Source organism: Eptatretus burgeri, chromosome 16, assembly GCF_056783735.1.
Source record: "Eptatretus burgeri isolate ZD-2024b chromosome 16, Ebu_testis_v1, whole genome shotgun sequence".
Lineage (NCBI taxonomy): Eukaryota > Metazoa > Chordata > Myxini > Myxiniformes > Myxinidae > Eptatretus > Eptatretus burgeri.
This window is the reverse complement of record NC_140976.1, coordinates 2,766,002-2,789,503: the sequence shown is the minus strand read 5'-3', so window position 1 is coordinate 2,789,503 and position 23,502 is coordinate 2,766,002. Positions and strand designations below refer to the sequence as shown.

General features: G+C 46.8%; 1 protein-coding gene across 8 annotated transcripts in view; it reads left to right on the top strand.

The window, feature by feature from the left end:
* LOC147010333 (transient receptor potential cation channel subfamily M member 2-like) overlaps positions 1 to 23,502 on the top strand; it is a 190,132-nt gene that overhangs the window by 9,596 nt on the left and 157,034 nt on the right. The window contains exon 1 of one of the 8 annotated variants that reach the window (XM_085858979.1): positions 3,062 to 3,151. The exons of 6 other annotated variants lie outside the window; for them this stretch is intronic. The gene's annotated coding sequence lies outside the window, so the exon portion shown is untranslated. Of the gene's footprint in view, positions 1 to 3,061; positions 3,152 to 3,198; positions 3,811 to 23,502 lie in introns of those variants that run through there. One more of the 8 variants, XM_085858977.1, reaches the window with a different exon arrangement.

Here is a 23,502-nt window from a genome sequence, read left to right as displayed (position 1 = left end):
TCCTTTCATTTCTCACGTCATTTCTACTCTTCTTTTCGGATTGTTCCTGAGGTAAATCTGAGCCGCGTGCGCCCTGCGCTGTGAGATGGGTCCTCAGCAAAGGCCAAGCAGGCACTCCACCCCCACCCCTACCCCTCCGGAGAAAACACAGCCAGCCAAACGCACACGCAGCGGTAATTTCCACCCAATGGACAGGAAGCACGCTCGACACGACGCCCACGGTGCACGGAATGCGAGGTATGGGGTCAATTCGAGCGCCCGATTCGTGTGGCGTCACCGAGTTTCACGGTGGCCCCCCGCCCCGTGCCACGGGGCCTATCACGCCCACGGTCTCGACGCGAGCTGCCCGAAGCAGGAGATGACGCCCCAGCTCTTGGGGGGGGGGTACCGCGCCATGGAGCATTTCCCCCAAACATATTGGTGGCGCGTTCGGGGACTGCGTATCAATTACACTGAACAACAAATTTCAAAAAATTTTTTTTACTGGAGATGTGTAAAGTGATTAAGACTAATTTGGGTACGCTGATTTCAAAAATCATAACCGTTTTGCTGTATCACGTCAGGATTTTCAGGAACAGAAATATTCCCATTGCCTAGAAGTCAGGATTTCAATGAAATTTACATATGTCTTTAACATGTCTATTTCGTACAATTGTTGTTAACTTGTGTTATATTTCTTTCTTTCAGATAAAGATGAGTAGGCGTTCCTGTACCAATCATCCTGACAACTTCTGTTATGTCTGTGGTCGGTATACCAAAAAAGATCAACAGCGAAGTATATCTACAGCAGTGAAAATGAAGGCCGCCTACTTTCACTACTTCGGGTGTAAGGTGGGGGACCAAGAACAGAGCTGGGCACCACACATCTGCTGCACAAGCTGTCACACAACCTTGACTCAGTGGTTGGTGGGCAAGCGCGCGAGCATGCCATTTGCGGTGCCCATGATATGGCGTGAGCCGCAGAATCATCATGATGATTGTTATTTCTGCTGCACAAGCATCGCCGGCTTCAACAAGAAGACTAAAGGTCACATCAAGTACGCTGACTGCGTCTCTGCTCGTAAACCTGTGCCTCATGATGACGAGAACCCCGTTCCAACACCTCCAGCTGATCAGAACATAGCTGTAAGCAGTGGTGAAGAGGATGGTGATGATGAACCTTTGAACCCGACACTCAAGAATCACACCTTCTGAACCAGGGAGACTTAAATGATCTTGTAAGAGATCTCTCGCTGTCAAAGGCAAAGGCAGAGCTGCTTGGATCAAGGCTGCAGCAGTGGAATCTACTTGAACCTAACACCAAGATATCCTTGTTCAGAGCACGTCACAGAGACATGGCTGAGTTCTTTGAGATGGAAGACACGATGACATTCTGCAGTGACATCAACGGTCTGTTGAAAGAACTTGGGTGTGATCACGATCCTGCAGACTGGCGCCTCTTCATCGACTCGGGGAAGAACAGCTTGAAGGCTGTTTTGCTCCACAATGGCAACGAGAAACCATCAGTCCCACTGGCTCACGCGTTCGGCATGACAGAGACCTATGAGACTATGCGGCAGCTGCTTGATTCCATCAAGTACAATGACTTCAACTGGCACATCTGCGGAGACTTGAAAGTGGTGGCGCTTTTGTTAGGGCTGCAGTCAGGCTACACGAAATACATGTGCTTCCTTTGTCTCTGGGATAGCAGAGACGACAAGAATCACTGGACGAAGAAAGATTGGGAAGAGCGAAAAGAGCATGTACCTGGTCGACACAACGTGAAGCATGTCGCCCTTGTCGACCCAGCCAAGGTTTTCCTTCCACCAATCCACATAAAGCTCGGCTTGATGAAAAGTTTTGTACGGGCAATGGATCTGAATGGGCGTGGGTTTTATACCTCAAGGAAAAGTTTGGCAACACCTTGTCGGAGGCCAAGATCAAGGCTGGTGTCTTTGTTGGACCGCAAATCCGACAGATTATGGACAAAACTTTTCCGACAACTCTAAACCCCAAAGAGCTGGCAGCGTGGAGGAGCTTCAAAGCTGTGACGGACAACTTCTTGGGGAACGAGCGCGCATGGACAACTATGAAGAAATAGTGCAGCAGCTGCTGGAGTCCTTCAGGAAACTTGGCTCCAGGATGTCCCTGAAAATCCATTTCCTACACCAGCACCTGAACTTCTTCCCTGACAACTTGGGAGCAGTCTCGGACGAGCACGGCGAGCGATTCCACCAAGAGATTTCACTCATGGAGACGTTGCTACCAAGGGCGGCACAACCCGAACATGATGGGCGATTTCTGCTGGTTCCTGCATCGTGAAACTGACACAGAGCAGCACAAACGCAAAGCCAAATGCCTAAAGCATTTTTAATTCCATTCTAGTGGAGTTTTTCTGTAATTTCTATAATTTTGAAGCATTCATGATGAAATAAATGAATAAATGAATTTTTGTAAATTTCATTGAAATCCTGACTTCAAGGCAATGGGAATATTTCTGTTACTGAAAATCCTGACGTGATACAGCAAAACGGTTATGATTTTTGAAATCAGCGTACCCAAATTAGTCTAAATCACTTTACACATCTCCAGTAAAAAATTTTTGTTGTTCAGTGTTATACAAAGATCCCGAGAGACCGAAGCCTCAACTCCTCTTCTGTCTTGTTTCATTCCTCTTCATCGGGGTGTGTGTGTGTGTGTGTGTGTGTGTGTGTGTGTGTGTGTGTGTGTGTGTGTGTGTGTGTGTGTGTGTGTGTGTGTGTGTGTGTGTGTGTGTGTGTGTGTGTGTGTGTGTGTGTGTGTGTGTGTGTGTGTGTGTGTGTGTGTGTCCTGGCGCCTGTCTCTAAGTAAGCCTGCAGAAGATTGTTATTATTATTTTCAGGTTAGGTCTGCTCTGCGTCCGCTTTTTATATGTTGCTTGATTATTGCTGCACCACACCTCTCTTCCCTATCTCTGCACAACACACCCCACCGAATCTCTTCATCGGACCACATACCTTTCCTCGCCCATTGTTAATAAATTACTTTGAGGAATGTTCCCAGCTCGTTTTTGTCTTTTCCTTCATTGGTCCAGCATGGTCTGAATCTTACCTTAGCCGGGACTTTATTCCCAACAATCCGTTCCTTTTAGCCTGTACATCCTTGGCATTGTCCCTTGGCTGCATCCGATCCGGTAAAGTGATCCGGTCCAGTAGAGTGATCCGTTTCGGATCTTCTGGTATTATAATATAGTGGTATTATATGTTATAATGTCGTGGTATTATTTATTTATTACTTCAGCTACCGAAGGTGGGCGCAGGTTATGTATTCACCCTTGTTTGCCTGTCTGTCTGTCTGTGACCAGGATATCTCAAAAAGTTATGGACAGATTCAGGCGAAACTTTGTGGACAGGTTAGGTGTGTGAAAAAGACATATTGATTTGATTTTGGTTAATATTCAGATCCGGATACTAGAATTTTTATGGTTGATTTTTCACCATTGAGAGATGGAGCCAAAAATGATATGTCGCATGATATTTCAAAAAGTTGTGGATGAGTCATGACAAAACTTGGTGGATGAAATGTGGAGGTGATGAGAACACACCGATTCGATTTTGGTGGGTCCAGATCAAGATACGGTCTATCAGTGGGATACAAAATGAAAACTGTTCAGCTTAGCGGAGCGGTGTGTGCTCTCCCGAGTGCCATTCTAATTTCCATGTCATCTTGCTCTTTTGTCACCTGCCTGAGCATGCTCACCTCTCCGGTTTTTTTACATTTTTAATCATTGTTGAGAGACCTGCACCTGCCGACACGCTGCTACACATTACTACACACTCTGCTCCACTGGAGGTAAGTTTTCGGAAATGTCACTTCAAATTCCCTCACCTTGTGCTTGCATTGTTTAATCATTGTTGTTCATATTCCACAATTATCTTTGTTGTTTTTATCTGAGCATTGTGCCATGATTTGTGCAAATCGCACCCACTATGCTACAGTTATTGTTCCTCTGAACAGGTTTACTTACTAATGCTTCGTTTCCACTGAGATTCCTTGCCTTGTGACTTCGTAATGAGCAAAAAAGTGCAAACACATTTCAGGAACTGGAACCCAAGACGGATTGTGTGAGGAACAAACGAGGATTTGGATGGTGTTTGTTCGATAAATAATTCGCTCTTTCCTCGTTTTTCTTTCATTGTCTGTTCGAGACAACGAGACTTACAATATGATGAGGTCTTTCACAAGGATCTACATTGCAGGAGGAGGCCATATGGCTCATTAAGCCTGTGCTATCGTTGTCAAACTCTGCTTATTTGTCCTTACTTTATCCTTTTTAAAAGCTGAGCATCAAGCAAGCAAGCAGCACACACCACATCCATCTGCTGCTGCTTGCCGGTCTGAGTGATAACAGAAAGTACGACAGAGGGTGGAGTCATCCATCCATCCATCCATCCATCAGGCTATACTCCATACAGAGCGTTGATACTGCCTAAGCAGTCTCCTAGACTATTGGGCACAATCCTGGATGGGTCGACACACCACATGCGATTTTTAAAATCTTTGGTATGACTCAGCCAGGATTTGAACCACCAACCTCTCAGGTTCAGAGAGACGTTCATAAGTACTACGCTACCGAGTTTGGTTCGTAACAACTTGGAATATCCTGTAATCATGTAATGTATATAAATCATGTGGAAACAATGTAATCTCGGAATCCAGTATATGTCTGAATCTGAGGAATCGAAAACTGCTTCGCTGATTTCCCTCAAAATCTATCATCCTCCTCACAGTGATGACACAATCGAAATCTCCTGAAGACAACATGGACAAATTTTTAACCACTCATCTCAACTCTCCTCCTCACATGTGGTGATATCAATTGTCACCATGCAACTTGGCTGGCTGTTGATAACCATCACTTCAACTATGGCACTTCAGCAAAAGACTTCTGTGACTCCATGGGACTGACTCAATCTGTGAACTTTCAAACCTGGATTTCTTCCAATGGGAAATTCTTCCTTCTGGACTTGGTGATGATGAACTTTCCCACAAATGTCTCCTGCTTTTCCTCTGCTCCAATTGGTTCATCTGATCATGTGCTTGTAAAAGTCAACATATCTCTGGCTATTCTCAGAGGAAGAGGAGGAGATTGGGACTACACTCTGTGCAGAGCGTTGGTGTTGCTTTAGCAGTCTCCTTGGCTGGCTGCCTCAATGCCGGTGAGTCTGGCATTGCACTCAATCAGATAGGCAGGGACTGCAAGCAGATATCTCTCTTCAGGGCTGGTCTCCTATATCTTCTACCCCTGATGTTAACTCGGCTTGGGAATTCTTTCACAGAAACCTGCTCTCTCATTTATTTATTTATTTATTTATTATTTTTGTGTACATTGACAAGGCTCATCTGAGAGCTAACACACAATGCACAGCAAGGGGGGCATGAGACAAGAGGGGCAGGAGAGGGAAGAGCAAAACAGTGGGGAACAGAGACATTCGGAGATCTGTGGAAGGGAGAGGGATGGAGACACGGAAAATGGGGTATACAAGATGGACATTGCAGGGACTTTCAGGAAGGAAAGCAGGGAATTTGAAGGAGGTGGGTTTGAGCTGGATTAACGGGGGTGGAAAAGATCGAGGTTTTGGATGGGGGAAGATAAGAGGTGGTGGTGAACAGCTGTTTTTACGGCCTGGAGGGAAGAATGGGATTGAAGAGAGTGTGGGAGTTTCATCCAAAGGAGGGGGAGAAAAGGAATGAAAAGAGTAAAGGTGAGCAGTGATTCGTGATTTTGATAGTTTTACCAGAAGGGGGTTGTTGGCGGGCCTTGAGCACCCTGCGGAAATATGGTGGGGACAAATTGCAGACAGAGCAAGGGGAGGGGGTGAGATCGGAGAGGAGACGGTAGAAGACAGAAATACCACCGACCTGCCTGCGGTGAAAGAGTGAGGGGCCCAAAGACAGCCTCATCGGGGAGATACCAATGATCCTAAATACCTTGGTTTTACATCGTGAAGCCAAGAAAGGTGAGAAGCAGGAGCACCAGCTCAGAGGGGAGAGCAGTACTCCATGAGGCTGCAGACGAAAGTTTTGTATGTGGTCAGGAGCTCAGGTGGGCCGAGGAAGGACTTTGCACAATGGAGGATTCCCAGTCGGTGACTGGCTTTGGAGGCCAGCTTGAAAATGTGGCTTTCCCAGGAGAGATCATGGCATATAGTAAGACCCAGAAGCTTGAATGAAAGGAATTCTTCCAGAGGATTTTTGAGAAAGTAGATGGGGGGGGGGGAGGGGGTTCTATACGGTCCATTCGGAGAGACATAGTGAGAGTGTGAGATTTTCAGGATTGAAAGACATGTTCCACGTGTTGAACCAGTTTGTGATTTTATCTAGATGTGCAGAGAGTGAAGAAGCTGTGGATTGCCAGTCTGTGATGACAGATGGTACGACAGAGGATGGAGTCATCAAGATTGAGAAAAAGAGGATTTTCCAGAGAGTCAGAGAGATCATTGATGAAAACCAGAAAAAAAACAGGGCCCAGAACGCTGCCTCGAGGAACTCCATCCTGGACAGGAAGAGGAGATGAAAAACCCCCATTTAGGGCCACACGTTGGCTGCGACAGGAGAGGAAGTCTGCGAGGCTGCGAGTGGAGATGGCCTTGGATACCATAGGAAGAGAGTTTGGTGAGCAGGGCAGGGTGCCACACCATGTCAATAGCTTGCGATATGTCTCGGGATATGGCTCTGATTTCATGTCTGGCATTGAGTCCCTCCGTCCATTGTTGGGATATCAGAAGCAGCATATCCAGGGTAGAGTGACCTGGTTCAGTCCATTGGGACCATACTCTGTACACAGCGTTGGTGCTGCCGAAGCAGTCTCCTTGGCTATTGGGCACAATCCTGGACATGTCGCCACTCTGACGCAGGATACTTGAATGACTCGGTCATCCCAGCAATCTGGTACTCATTTTGCCAACCTCGGAGGGATGGCAGGCTGAGTCAACCCCCTGATGAATTAATTCAGCGGGCAACGAGGCTTGAACTCAGGACCCTCAGATCCCAAGCCGCCACCCTAACCACTGAGCCAACACCAGGCTTCAGTGACCTGGTCTGAAACCAAATTGATGATCGGAAATCAAGCCATTGTCTAAAAGGAAGGATTGAATGTCTGAAGCGATGATGAATTCCATAACTTTGCTGATGATTGGGAGAAGGCTGATTGGTCTGTAGTTGCAGTGATCTGTTTTTGTACCTTTTTTGCAGGGCGGTAATGTTTGCTGATTTCTAAGCAGATGGCAGATGACCTTGAGCAAATGAGAGGGTGAATATAACATTGAGAGGGTGAACAAATGCAGAGGAGCAGGTTTTTTATGATATGTGGGCTGATGCCATCTGAACTGGTTGCAGAATCTGAGTAGAGGTTTGACTGCAAACTCTCCACTTTGTCAGGAGGAAAGGACAGAGTCCAGGGACAGTTGGGTGCAACTGGGTAAGGTGGGAAGAGAAAGCAACGGCTTTCAGACGCAAGATTTAGATGAAAATACCGAGTTTAGGCATTCAGCCTTTTCACGTGCGGTATCAGCTGTGCGGCCATTTGAGGTAAGGGAGGGATGGCGGGGGAACATACACCAGAAACAGATTTGATTAGTCGCCACCAGGATTTGGAGGAGGGAGAGAGGTTTGAGATGTTTGTTTTTTTTTAACAATTACTTGTTTTCTACGGTAATCCTCTCTCTCTCTCTGTATGTCTCTGTCTCTGTCTTGTACAGATTCATCCGATCTAGTCTTCAATTATCCTACCGTTCTTTCCACCTATGGTACATTGAATCCTCTGGTGAGGCAGTTGCTCTGAATCAACTTGCCTTCTCTTCCTGGAAGGAAAACCTGACTGAAGGTAATCTCAATGCATTCCAAAAAGCCCACAACAAGTGTGTGTCCACTCTCAGAAGAGTCAGAAATCAACATTTGTCCAACCTCAAGAATGAACTTTTAATCTTGTCTCCTGTAAAACCTGGTGGCATCTTGTCAAGTCTGTCTCTGGAGTATGATCCCTTTCCATCTCTTCCCTCACTTAAAATGGCATCATTGCAGACTCTGCTCATGAGAAAGCTGACTGCCTCAATTCTGTGTTTTCTTCCAAATCTTGTGTCCCCAACCCCTCCCTCTCTCTCTCAGTACCCATCCTTCCCTGCATACCCACCTGCTCCTGAGCTCTGTGTTTTTTGCACCTGAGAAGGTTCGTTCAACCCTCAACTTGGATGGCATTTGCTCACGCGTCCTAAAAACCTGCTCTTGCACATCCTCTCTCTGCTCTTCACGCACTGTCATTTGTGCTCCATCATCTTCCATCTGTTTGGAAATCTGCCAACATCATTGCACTGCAAAAACTGATCCACTTAACTACAAACCAATCAGCTTACTTCCAATCATGAGTAAGGTCATGTAATCTATCATCGCAGTTGGTATGAAAACATTCCTTATCTCCAACAACCTCATCTCAGATCATCAATTTGGTTTCAGACCAGATCACTCCACCTTGGACATGCTACTTCTATTCACCAAACAATGGATGGAGGCCTTCAATATCAGACACGAGTTCAGGGCTATCTCTCTGGAGATATCTCATGCTTTTTGTACAGTTTGGCATCCAAGGCTAACTCCACACATGGATTACTGACTTCCTCTAATATCGTAACCAATGTGTGGCTCTTAACAAAATCCTTTAATCTCCTTTCCCTGTCAAGGTTGGAGTGCCCCAAGGCAGGGTTCTGGGCCCAGTCCGAACCCTCATCTTGATCAATGATCTCTCCGACTCTCTGGGAAATCATCTTTATCTCTATGCTGATGACTCCACCTTCTACTGTATCATCTGTCATCCCTCAGATTGGCAAGCAGCAGTCTCTTCACTCTCTGCAGATCTGGATAAAATCACAAGCTGGTCCAACATGTGGAACATGTCTTTCAATCCTGACAAATCTCACACTCTCGCGATGTCTCTCCGAAAGGACCATCTGAAAAACCTCCCACCATCTACTTTCTCAATAATCCTCTTGAAGAAGACCTTTCATTCAAAGTTTTGGGCCTCACTATCTGCCATGATCTTTCTAGGGAAAGCCACATCTCCAAGCTTGCCTCGAAAGCCAGTTGTCGATTGGGCATCCTCCGTCAGGCACACCTGAACTCTTATCCACCTGCAAGGCCTTCAACCGCAGCTTGATGGAGTACTGCTCTCTCCTCTGGAGTGGCTCCCCTGCCTCACATCCAAGGCCTTCAAGATCATTGGAATGTCCCATGATGAAGCTGAGTCGATGGGTCTATTACTTTGCCATCACAGACAGGTCAGTGGTTTCTCTGTCTTCTACCACCTCCTTTATGGTCTTGCACCTTCTGCTCTTTCCATGCTTTGTCCCCCCTAGGTTTTTCCATGGCACACAAGGTCCACCATCAACCCCCTGCTCGTGAAACTACCTAAATCCAGGATCACTACTCCGCTCCACTCATTTGTTTCTCTTTTTTCCCACATGTGGAATCAACTTCCACATCCTATTCAATCTCCTTCTTCCCTCCAGGTCTTCAAGACAGCTGTTCACCACCATATCAGATTGTCCCCAATCCAAAACCATGATCTTGTCAACCTCATCAACCCCACCAAATTCCCTCATAACCTTCGAGTTTTTCCTCCTTGGAGTTTACTTCTCCATCCCCATGCATGTTTTGCATCCTGTTCTTGTCTGTTTTGTCCTTGTCTGTTCAGTGTAATAGTGCTTCCACGAGCCTTGACGATGGACTGCATACAAAATAAATGTCAAGGTCAATGCCATCCAAAACATGTAAAACACCTATTTAGCGACAATTAGAAAATGTATAAACCAAATTCGTTATGCACAACATTCCATCATGTAAAACACTTGACAGGTGAAATTTCCCAAATTACGAAAATGCTGTTTCCATGGCAACTATTGTTTATCTGTAATATGCAAGTATCGTGCAAAGCACGACATCTTTCTTGTTCCTTCCACCACCAAAGCTGAACAGAGGTGATGTTTTCACCCCTGTCTGTTTGTTTGTAAACAGGATATCTCAAAAAGTTGTGGACGGATTCGGATGCAATTTGGTGGAGAGGTTTTGGCGTGTGACAATCAAAATAAAGACCAATTACTGCACCGTAGTCCAAAGAAGAAAGCCAGACATAACAATATGCGCGCGTGCACACACACACACACACACACACACACACACACACACACACACACACACACACGGATATATTATGTACTGGTAAGTACTTACAAAAGCTATGATATTTGAAGTTATAACCTTAACTTATAAGCAATCGAATGATTTCCCAACTTCCCGGATCATCAGCTGAGCACCGTTTTTCATTGAGGTTTCGATCCTTTCAGCCCAGAACCTCTCCAAACGGCGGATCCACAACCCCGGCCACAGGTCCACATCAGTAGATTTTTCAACATCAATGGACCCACAACCTCAAAGTTGTGTCCAGACAGTCAGTCAACACAGAAATGCAATATCTTTATACAAACTTGTTTAATTATTACTTTTATTTAAAGGATGACTGCATATGACTATTCATTCATCACTTTATATGATCATATATTAAGCGATAAACACTTTACCTTGTAGACAGGTCCATTACAGAGAACCTTCCTTTAACCATCGATTCAAACTGTCATTCATATATTCAAACTGTCATTAATAACCGATTTTACCATGCTGCACTGTACATCTTAGCAACCTCCAAGAAATTATAGTCATGCTTATTTATAATGTATTTTATAAATATATATTTTTAAATTGTATTTTCATCTGAATACCTCCATTATTTAATTCCATCTATAAATAAATATATAATATATTTATGTTTAATCAAAAATTTACCTCACTAATATAATTAATTCATTATTATTATATTAAATGCAATGCAATTGGAACTTGTTTACATGAAAGCCAACCAAACTTAAAAGGTGACGATGAAGTTTACAGACATTCTCACAAGACCTGATCAAACAATCAGCCAAATATCCTCTGTTTAACATGATGGAAAAAACCTTCTCAGCACGTTTCATAAAAATCATCCTTCACTGAACAAATTCTTGCAAATATAAGTAGCTGAGATGAAAAGACATTTAACTTGGTGTTTGGCTTAGTGGTTCGAGTGGTGGCTTGGGATCCTTGGGTCCTGAGTTCAAGCACCGTTTTCTAATGAATTAACACCAGGGGGTTGACTTAGCCTGCCATCCTTCTGAGGTTGGCGAAATGAGTACCAGTGTTGCCGCCAAAAGGCTGCACACGAAGTGAAGGGGTGTTGATTGATTTATTAAATGTGGTATTGGTGTGGTGCAGGCATGTTGGGCTGAATGGCCTCTTCCTGCGCATAATTTCCTTGTAAAATTCCTTGCAAAAACCCATTTTAAATGGTACATTGCTACCTGGAAAGATGTACAAGACTACAGGGAAACTGAAATCATCAACTTTATGATATACACTTGCACAATAACCATTCTGTCCAACTCTAACCAACACATCCAGATATACAGCAACTCTCCAATCATTACCACTCCTGTTTGTAATCAGGCTGTCTGGATAAATCTTGTGGAGCTGCCTATCAAAAAAAATTATCGTTAATCACACAAATATCATCTATATAACGGCATGTACGAGATAATATTTCAGCTAATGCTATTTTTTTTCTCCTTCGTCATTCTGCATCTATCTATAATTCCAGGTGTGTGTGTGTGTGTGTGTGTGTGTGTGTGTGTGTGTGTGTGTGTGTGTGTGTGTGTGTGTGTGTGTGTGTGTGTGTGTGTGTGTGTGTGTGTGTGTGTGTGTGTGTGTGTGTGTGTCTGCGACCGCTGTTTCTTGACAACCACTGTTCCGATCTCATTGAAACTTGCCAGGTATATTTCTGGGGCCCTGTGGATGTGCCTTTTCAAGGTTTGATATTAATCGGACAAGTGGTTCCCAAGGTATGGCCATTTATTTACCAAACCAATGACAGTACACTGTGCTATGATGTGACGATTGACGTCACAATTCTTCTTCTTTTTATTATTTTTTTGCACGTACGGCCACGCAGATACGGGCACGCGAGAGCGAAGGAACGGCCTGTGTGGTTGTTTCTGGCACGCGGTTTGAAAGTTTTTTTTTGCACGTACGACCACGCACGTACGGGCACACACGTACGGCATATATACATATTGTTGCGAATTCGCGCCCGCCGGCGTGCGATCGGCCGCGTAACTCGAATCGTGACCGCGTCACCCACAGGTCGGACAATTCAGTCGTGACCCTCCTTGGAACTACCGCCATGAGCTCGACACGGGTGGGGGTTTAACCTCACCACGATCGTGCCAATTGCCCACCCACGCAGGATAGGGTTGCTCGCCAAATTTGACCTACCTAAGTACCTGCGCGAGTAGTCGACCGAGCGATCGTACCTCGCCACAGGTCGGCCTCGGACACGAACCGCTTAAGCGGTCCGTTCCGTGCTACAGTGATAACCGAGCGGTGTTATCGCCGACCTCGACGGATGTGATTCTGTTTACCGGGTGCTTACACCCCTCTACCAATTTCTTCCGTGATGCAAGATGGCACTTTCAAAACAGGGAATAGGACGCAACGAACGGGGAACAGTTCAATAAGCACATCTATTAGACATTGCACGTATTTACAGTCACAGCAATGAATCATGCACGTATGTACAGTCAAAGCAAGCAGATAAAAGAATTACCACCGAATAAAGCGTTTTATTCGCACACACAGTCACTTAAACAAGTCTACTTACGAGACGGCGCCACCACATGCATTTATACAAAAAGCAAAGAAAAGCCACCCCAAAGACAAGGGTGGCAGACAGGTCCGTGGATCGAATGTGACGTGGAGCCTGGATGAACGGTCAGGCCCACGAGACCGAAGGGTCTTACCCACGCCCTCATGGTGCGACGGTGGGCAGGTCGCGACGTCTACTCCCCCACGGCCTGGCGTGGCCGCGCCTGTCCTCGGGCACCCGGCTTGGTCGGTGAGCTCTCTCCGGCGTTCTCCACCTGGATGCGCAGGCTTGCGCCACACAGCAGGTACCACGGACTGGACGGGGTTACCAGCGCTCTCTCAGCACGGATGCTCGGTATGGGGGGAATTGCTGGTGCTCTCTCAGCACGTCGATTCTCTCTTAGCCAGTCGATGCTCTTTTAGCGAGTTGACGCTCTCTTCGCGGGTTGACGCTCTCTTCGCGAGTTGATGCTCTCTTAGCGAGTTGACGCTCTCTTAGCGAGATGACGCTCGAACGAGCACCCTGGACCGCCTTGGCTCCGGCAAACTCTCCCTGGGTGTGGTCTCCACTTCGCCCCTTTTCCCGGCGGTAGTCTCCACGTAGCCCTCTGGTTTGCCTCCGAGCCCCTCTCTGCGTCCCTGCTCCGTTTACCAACTCTCGCTCTGACACCACGACCGTCTCCCCACAACTGGCTGACTTGAGCTCCGTCTCTCGAAAACTGAACCCAGACTGACTTATAACTGGTCGCGAGCTCGTCTCCCCCACCACTGACTGCGAGCTCCGTTCACCAACACTGGCAACCGCCCCACCGACACTTCTCTCGACACTGCCTCGACCTCCGTAAAACCGACTGGCAACCAACTCACCGACACTTCTCTCGACACTGCCTCGAGCTCCGTAAAACCGACTGGCCCTGAGCTCCGTTCTGCTCGCCCTTTTATAGGGCCGGGGAAGCGAGAATCGACCCCTGACCCTTGACCTCCAACCCCGGCAAAGCCGACGTGGTGGAAATCACCAAAACACTCGCTCGACAGCGTGACCCCTGACCCCGGCAGAGCCGATGTGTGTAATTCACCGAGGCTTCACCTCGACAGCGCGGCTTCGTCCCGGCCGAGCCGATGTGTGTAATTCACCGAGGCTTCGCCTCGACAGCGCGGCTTCGTCCCGGCCGAGTCAATGTGTGTAATTCACCGAGGCTTCGCCTCGACAGTGCGGCTTCATCCCGGCCGAGCCGATGTGTAATTCACCGAGGCTTCGCCTCGACAGCGCGGCTTCGTCCCGGCCGAGCCGATGTGTGTAATTCACCGAGGCTTCGCCTCGACAGCGCGGCTTCGTCCCGGCCGAGCCGATGTGTGTAATTCTCCGAGGCTTCGTCTCGACAGCGCGACCTTTAACCCCGGCAAAGTGGACGTTGCGGGAATCATCGGAGTGCTCGTCCTGACAGCGTGAACTCCGACCTCGGCAAAGCGGACGTGGTAAAAATCATCGGAGTGCTCTTCCTGACAGCGTGAAGATGGCGTTGTCTCCGGGATGGAGGTGAAGCGATGTTTGCGGGGTGGCGTTGTTGATGGTAGTGAAGGGAAAAGGGCGAACATGGTGGTGGTTTGGTTGTGGTTGTTTGGGAACGATGTTGGTGGTGGCGATTTGGTTGTTGTGGGCGTCGTTTGAGAATGGTGGTGAGGCGATGTTTGCGGGGTGGATTTGTGGAGGTAAAGAGGTGAAGGTAGTGGTGTTTGAGTTGTAGTTGTTTGGGAATGATGTTGGTGGTGGCAATTTGGTTGTTGGGGGATGATTGGTCCAAAATAATGTTCGAGAAAAGAAAAACGGCTATCTCAAAGCGTCGCAGCCCGGTGAATACGAATTATACCCTCTAAACAACGGTGGGGAACTATCTGCACATAAACTTTCCGGCATAACTGATCTAAGGACATTTCTGGTGTTGTGCAAATTTCCACAGCCGTAACAATATATTATATAGAAATATACACACTTATATTGTTCATTGGAGAGATAGGATTGTATAGAGTAGCTTGGTCCGTGGACGTGTCGGAGACATCTCGATGCAAATTAAGCAGGGAAAATGTGAGCTTAAGTGTTACATGCCACCACATGATGGTTGGTGCTGTGTTAATTAGGTAGAGATTAAGGATAATTTCCCCCAGTTACCTTTTCCTATGTTTTGTATTTCAAGACTGGCGATAAAGAGGGATCATGTCCTCAAAACAACAACCAAGTTGCATGTCCAAGCAGGCAAAAAGCCCTGCCTCCAGGGTGACATCGAGCGGGCCACGCCCCTGTAGTGGATGATTAATGGGCTTGACATTAGTAAGTGGAGGAGGAGTGTGTCTGAAAGAGAACGGGGAAGCCGTTAGGCACATACGGGCATCCACTAATCACTAGTGAATGAAAATTCACGCAGAAACATATCAAAACATTTGTATGTCCCCTACTGATGTCCCCTATCAATGTTTCGGTGAGTCAACCTAAGAGGATATGTTCCAATTCCAAGCTTCAGACAAAGATGGACAAGATTGCCGGCATCCTAAGTGAGAATGGATATCCTGAGTATGTCATCAGGGGGTTTATGCACAAATTCCTCACTGCTCCAGATGAACGGAAGATGATGGGTCCTGAAAAGTGCCCAATCTACATGAAAATTCCTTGGAAAGGGAAAATGTCGCAAAGATATGAGGAACAAATCAAAGATATCTCAAACACGTATCTTGCTGTTTGTTCAAGAGTGGTTTTCACCTCTCGATGCCTGATTCCTGCAGTTAAGAAGGATGTTCTACCTGCCTCAAAACTTAGCAATATTATTTATGAGCTCAAGTGCTGATGTGATGCTCGGTGTGTCGGCAGAACTACCCAGACCTTGACTGACAGAATCAAACAGCACGTCCCTTTGTCCATCAGGAAAAAATCACAATTGGTACACAAATACAGCAGGTACGTGCTTGAAGGAAGGTCCCAGCATTAATCCTAACATCGTGTGTATCTGCTATTGGACAGAATTTGATTGAGAATGCAAACTGTGCTGAACAGGATATGTTGATGCATTGAAGATATTGAGTGGAGGATAAAGTATAACACATCTCAGAATACTAGAAGCGACATTTATCTGTTCCATGGGCCCCATGTTATGTCGGCAAAAAGAGTTTGTCCACTCACTTTGATTATTTTTGCAAAGAAGAAGAGGAACACAAACTTGTCCCAAATATTGATGGAGGTTTCTGCAACAGCCTTTGTGGCTCCGCCTCAGATTTTGCAACATCCAATTGGAGAGCTGAACACCAAACAGGCTCCTCCCACTGAGACGGTTGGGTGGTGATGACTCATCAGTAGAGAATGTCCAATCGGAATTGACTTTGTTGATAGGTGTCTACTAGACGGTTCGTCTTCCTTACCTCATTCACTTTGTTCAAATTTCACCTGATGAGAGCACAACGAAAAGCTTTGTGGTTTTGTTTTTAGTCTGTTTTATGGTAATGTCCTTCAAAATGTCTCTGTTTATGTCTATATTGAAGTTTTGGAGCACCAAGCATCTTTTTAAGTGATTCTTCAACATTGAGAGATTGGGCTAAACCGATATAGAGCACGAAATCTGAAAAAGCTTTGGACAGATTTGGATGAAACTTTGTGGACATGTTGGGTGTGTGGATGAATCAAGGACGAATTGATTTGATTTTGGTGAAAATCCAAATCCAGATCTGTATACGAGAATTATTTAATTTTAGAGTGATTCTTCACCATTGAGAGAGAGGGCCAAAAACGATATATAGCATGACAGTATTGCGGCCACGGGTACCGAGTGTATTGTTACGATTTTGGAATTTGATTGCACACAACATACAGGTTCCTTTAGTCAGCTATGTCGATAAGTGAATGTTCCCGAGATAGCTCACCTTTCATTGTTTAAATGTTCAGAAATCGATTAGATGCGCTGCAGATCGATTTAATAGTTAGGGAAACGAACAATGGAGACATTCCTCCCCCTCTTCTGGGAAGAGCAAGAACCACCCTGCCGTCCCGTAACTCATGATGTCAACAACTCCCTCCCACCCGTGGCTGAGCGGGGGATGGAGCACGAGGGCATGATTCATGAGTCACGCCGGGAGCGGGGGGAGGGCAGAGAAGGATAAGAGGAGATCTTTTTCTTTTGTTCGTGGGCAGAGTTGGAAGGGCAGAGTTGGAGAAGGGAGTTGAGGGGAGTCGTTCAGCAGACCGTCAGGTCCTGCTTGGCTTGCGTTAGGGTTGAGGCCTTCGGAAGCTTTTTGCTTCGGCTGGCTCAGTGAGCTTCGGCTGAGGCCTGGCTCGGGAAGAGGCTTTTTGGAGGATCTTTGCTTTGACGGTTCCGTGAGCTTCGGCTTCTGCTTGGCTCGGGAGAGCTTTTTGCTTCAAGCTGCCCTGTTTGGAAGGAAGTTAAGCCGGTCGCTCGGCTCGAGCTGCGAGTGGTGGCTTCTTCTTGGTTCGTGGAGCTCTTTGTTCTCCATTTTGGTTCCCGGCTTGGTGCGACTCATCGACCTCTTCGTGGAGGTGGTTCCTCGGGGAAGCGACGCATCGACGGGAAGGATCAGCGCCTCGTCTCACCAGCACGTGTTGAGAAGCGCGGGAGGTGGTTCCTCGGGGAAGCGACGCATCGACGGGAAGGTTTGGCGCCTCGTCTCACCAGCACGTGTTGAGAAGCGTGGGAGGATTTGCGGGAGCTCGGGAAGGATCGCAGCTCGGCGATTGGATCCAGCTCGCTCTCGCTGGAGCCCGGGTCCGAACAACTTGAAGACCACACGAGGTGGAGAGGTTCGAGATAGGCTCTGGGTTTCAGCTCACCTGTCCTCCGAGCTGGAGCTCGTTATTAAAGGCCTCTGCCACCATTTCTTGGGTGTGTGTATGTGTGCGTACGTGTGTCCGTGGGCCCGTCTAATAAGTAGGAACTGCTGTTAAGTGCAAGTGACTGTACATAATAAGTAGACGGTTGTAGTTCTTTTGTCCTGCTTTTGTTGCTTGTATAATTGCATACGTGTTTTGCCTTGTTTAATTGCATACGTGTTTTATTATAATAAATGTCCTTGTGTGAATGTAAACCTGTTCGTTGCGTCCATTCCCTCATTGAACTGCCCCATGTTGTTTTGCCGATAAATAGAATCGGGTCCGGCGAGAACCTCGGAAGAACCGTACCTGGGGCCACCGTTCACAATTAACTTCGTGGTATGGTGGGTTGCTTAACAACCACAAACGCCAATCGCTTAACCACAGTTCCAGTGTCCACCATGTAATTTGCCATTTAACTGGAGGTCACATGGCCTCCTGACCGAGGAACGCACCCTCGGCGATGCACCAATCTTATCTTGATTAGATCTTAAGTAAGGTGGCCGAGCATTTACCGTTGGTGCACACCGACTTTGACAGTTCAATTAGTTTGGGATTTACCCCCCAGTCGATCTTGGTTCGAACGATGCTGGATCAATGGAAGGAAATGACAAGCATGGACAGATTGAAATGTCAACAAGGAATTTATTATTAAGAAAAATAAATATACTGAAGAATTTTTATATCCTTGTGGTGTCAATAGATGAATTAAAATCAATCAAAATGATCTCAAACAAATAAAGAATTCAACAAGCAGTTGTAGAAAAATAGACAAAGAGCAGATGCGTATCACTTTGCCTTACTTAACAATTAAACACTAGACATGGGTACCCAGCAGATCATTCAGTGGAAAAAGAAATCTGGTCTCGGCTTACCAAGGCAGAAGTCGTCGTGCATCTACTAAAATGACCGAAAATGTGTGAACATGCCTTGGTCCACTGTCAGCGCCCTGCCTCGCCACCCACCCGCAAACAGGCTCAAACACCAATCAACATCATGTCATCACCCCCAAGAACCAGGAGCATGAAGAATCAGGTCAGCCAAGAGCCATGTACCAGGCAGAACCAGCAGGAACGGTCCAACTGTCACCAACCGTCAGCAGCTATCAGGAGCTGTAACCAACGGTCGGGAGCTGTTAAGAGCAGTAACCAATGGTCAGGAGCTGTAACCAATGATCAGGAGCTATCAGGAGCTGTAACCAATGGTCAGGAGATGTAAGGAACTGTCAGGAGCTGTCACCAACCATCAGAAATGCGGTCCTCTCATCATTTTTGTAGGTGACCAGTGTGGGCGGAGCCTCAAAATGAAAGAGCGGTGAGTTCAGCCAAATCCAGCTTGCCTATTGGCGCATCGCTGCATGTCGGAGAGATCAAGCTGCGGTGCATCGTTTGGGAATGTCAAGATCTCGGACCTTGATTTTGCAGATGATGCAGTCATCTTTGCGGAGACTTTAGATATCCTTTTGGGGGCCCTCGAGGTGCTGAATGAGGAGTCTGAGCCGCTGGGATTACGGGTTTCTTGGGTCAAAACTAAGATCCAGGCTTTCGGTGACATCTTGGATGCTGCTGTCCTGTCTGTGTCTGTTTGTGGTGAGGATGTTGAGGTCGTGGAGAGATTCACTTACCTTGGCAGTGATATTCATGTCTCTGCTGGCTGTGAGTCAGAGGTTAATAGACGTCTGGGTCGGGCCTGGGGAGTCATGGATTCACTGTGTCATGGGGTGTGGCGCTGCCGGTACCTGTGCGGGAGGACGGAATTCCGAGTCTTCAGGTCCTTGGTGCTTCCAGTCTTGCTCTATGGATGCGAGACTTGGACTCTGACCAAGGATCTGAGACGGAGACTTAATTCCTTTGGTAGCAGGTCTCTTCGGAGAATCCTTGGCTATCGCTGGTCGGATTTTGTGTCCAACGAGCGGTTGCTGAGAGAGACTCGGATGAGATTTGTTACCTGCATAGTCCGTGAGCGTCAGTTGCGGCTGTATGGACACGTGGCTCGTTTTCCTGACGCTGATCCTGCTCACCAGATTCTCTCAGCGAGGGAGTCTCATGAGTGGAGGAGGGCCAGTGGGCCGACCACGTGCCTCGTGGTTGCAGCAGGTTGACCATCATCTCAAGGAGATGGGGATGGGCCTGGCATCAGCCTGGGGGATGGCCAGACGGAGGCCCCTGGAGTACCGACGGAAAGTGGACGCAACGACGCGCTGTTCTGGCACATGCTCCCATACCTGACCTGACGTGGCTGCATGTGACCTCCAACCGTCAATTCTCGCGATCATTCCTTCCCCACCATCGAGCATGATGCAACTCCCAATTAACACAGGCCTGGCTTACGCCACCATCTTCAGGGCACTAGATGAATGCCAGAAAGCAGCCATTTGCCAGAATTACCGAGCGAAAACGTGAAGTACTCACAAAATGTCAACGGCAAACATCACCTCCCCATTCAGCCCGACATGAACAAGAGCCAGCCAGTGTCCATGAAGCTGCCGAACAGGGCGTCAAATGTCGATGGCAAAAGGTGGATGTCAAACGTCGATGAAAGAGAGGTGGGTGTTGAACATCAATGGAAAAAGGTAGATGCCTGAGGTGAATGATCTGCAGCCATCTCTGACCATCAGAATAACTGTTCAGGAAAAGCCTGCAGTGTGTTTAATCAAATATTTTGGAAGTCCAAAGTGTAAATAAATCGTCTATTTCCAAGCCAACGCATCCTGATGGAGAGGGAATAGAATGAGTCTACACTGGGCTAACGGCTACTTCTCGCGTGCATGAACGTGAATATCGCTCATGCGGAAATGAAAACTGACGCAAAATCATACGTCATGAACGTGTCGTAAAGAGGAAAAGGTTATCATATAAGAAAGACAGGGCATCTATTCTATATCCTTCTCCAGTGCATCAAAGAGTCAGAATCCCAACAGACAAGTTATTTAATAACTGTGAGGTTCTTCCTCATTCCTGTAGGTCCGGCTATCACTGGTACAACTTTGGCATTCTTCAGCTTCTCGGATCTTCTCATTTCATTCTTGAGGTCTTGGTGTTTGGTCATTTTCTTGATTTCTGCATCGTTTCGTCCAAAATCACTGGTATTAACACCTCAATCAGCAATGCCTTCTTCTCCATTTTTTGTATCGAAGTATGATATCTGCTCACAACGCTTTGTTTTCGATGTTCTCGCTCGATGGGTTCATTAGGTCGTAAGTGAGCGGTACGTACTTCCATGTTTTCAGTGATTACTTTTGGTTCATGTTCCCACAAATTTTCTGGAACTGGGACATCAAAGTTTCTGCAGATGTGCCAGCGGATTACATTATAAACTCTGTTTTGTTGTGTACAGCTGTTCTGACATGAGATTGTTTGTGTGTGTGTGTTTTCTCATTAAGCATTACATATCATTCTCTTTACTAACACCACCTCCACCACTCACCTTTCTCTCTTTTTCTACTCCACTCTCTCTCTCTCTCTCCCCCCCTCTCCTCGCATCCCTCCCTCCCATGGTATAGCAATGTTTGGTGAGGCATAGTTCTCCCCACCTCCCCCATTCCTTGCTCTTCCCCCTTCCTCGCTTCTCCTCTTTCCTCTCTCTCCCCTCCCTCTCTCTTCTCTTCCTCTCTCACCCTTCCCTCCCTCTCTTCCTCTCTCACTCTTCCCTCCCTCCTCTCTCAACTACCCTCCTTAATACCCCCGATCAGCGAAGCGACAGGTTGTATATGCTTGAATATACTATAATAGAGCTAAGTGTTTGTTATCTCCTCCGAGATGAAGCATCAACCATCTACAAAACTCAGTTATATTGTACTTAGTATACATGACTCTGGATTGCTATACTTTTTAGCTCGCTATCAAGAGCGAATGAGAAAAAAATTGGGGGGCTTAAAAAGTGAAGCCGAGGCCACCAAGTATTAACTATGCAGCCCAAGGTACATCACCGAACATGATTGGTCCAGTGCCATCACATGCCTACCACAAAACAGACCAGTGAGAGCAGGTTAACTCTATCTATATGATAATGGAGCAAGTATATGTGAGTATGTATGTATGTATGTATGTATATCCGCTCTTCACCCATTGGTTGGACAGCTGACCGAACATCACCTACAATTGTAACCTGAAATACTTAACCTAAAGTACCCAGAGGACCCAAAAGCCCCCCTCCCCCCCACAAGGACCCAAAGGACCATGAGGACCCAAAAGATCCTGAATACCCTAAATGACCCAGAAGACCCAAGAGAGCCCAATGACCAAAAAGACCATCAAGACCCCAGATGCAAAATACCTAAAGGACCCAAAAGATACAAAATACCAAAATAACCTTTAAAGATCCTGAGGACACTTAAAGACCCTGAAGACCCAAAATACCCCAAAGACTGAAGAGACCCAAAATACCCCATAGACAATTAACACCTGAAAGACTGAGAAGACCTAAAAGACCGTGAGGACCCAAAATACCTTAAAGACCACAAAGACCTTGAAGACCCAAAATGCCACAAAGACCCTGAACACCCAAAATACCCTGAAAACAAAAGATCCTGAAGACCCTTAAATATCCAAAAATGTCCCAAAGACCCTGAGAAACCAAAACACCCAAAAGACCCTGAGTACCAAAAAAACCCAGAGGACCTCAAAGACCTAACATACCCAAAGGACCCAAAAGACCCAGAGAAGACAAATGACCTCGAGGATCCAAAAGACTCAGGAGATCCAAATGACTAAGGACACAAATTACCCGAGGACACAAAAGACCACGAGGACGCAAAACACTTAGAGAACTCAAAATTCCTAGATGACCCAAAAGGCACAACAGGACTATCTGGGGCCCATGGAAATTCTGAATAATGTAAAATGTTACTTCAGGTTGCCAAACCACACACACACACACACACACACACACACACACACACACACACACACTCACACACACACACACACACACACACACACACACACACACACACACACACACACACACACACACACACACACACACACACACACACACACACACACACACACACCCCCCCCCCAAGTCCTCAACCCTCCCTCCCAACTCTGTCCTCTCTCTGCCACCCCCTACCACCACACCAAAACTCTGTGCTCCCCTCCCCCCTTTCTTCAAAGCCACAAAACCAGCAAGCTGGCATTCATTTTGCCAACCTCAGAAGGATGACAGGCAGAATCAACCCCACCTGGTATTAATTCAAGAGCTGAGAGGGATTGGAACTCAGGATCCAAGAATCCCAAGCCCACCACCCTAACCATTAAGCCAACACCAAACATACATTGGATCAGTATGACCCCAATTAGTGTACATGGGGGTGTTTTTGTCTTTGCCGGTGGTCTTGGGGGTGGGGCGGGGGGGGGGGTAGAGGGATTGGACGGCTGCAAATTCTCTATGTTAATGTGTAATTGTGTAGCACCGCCTCCAGGTGGGGGGGGGGGTATTACAAGTCTCCACCATTTACATTACAGTATTCCTATCCCCACGTTTTCCAGGACAGTGAGGTATTTTGAAATATAAGCAGGAGGTATGTTTATCCTTCATGCACGTAACTTCATGGGTTTTTTTTGTTTGTTTGCGTACACAGAGCTGTCAGTTGCCCATACACCGCCCAAATAAAGGTATGCAACAGAAGAACGTGTTGCATGCTTGGAACAAGATCACCCATAGGGCGGGTACTCTGCAAGTGTATACTAAGTACTGTACAATATAGCTGAGTTTCGTGGAACGTTGACGTTTTGTCAAGGAGGAGATAACAAACACTTAGCTCCATTATCGTATTGATTGTTGGACTCACACCCTGAGCTTGGTTAACAATCCTTAATATTATCTTTGGGCCTACACCCTGAACTGGGTGAGTTCTGCGTAATATAATATCACGTTTTTTTGATCCAAATATTGCA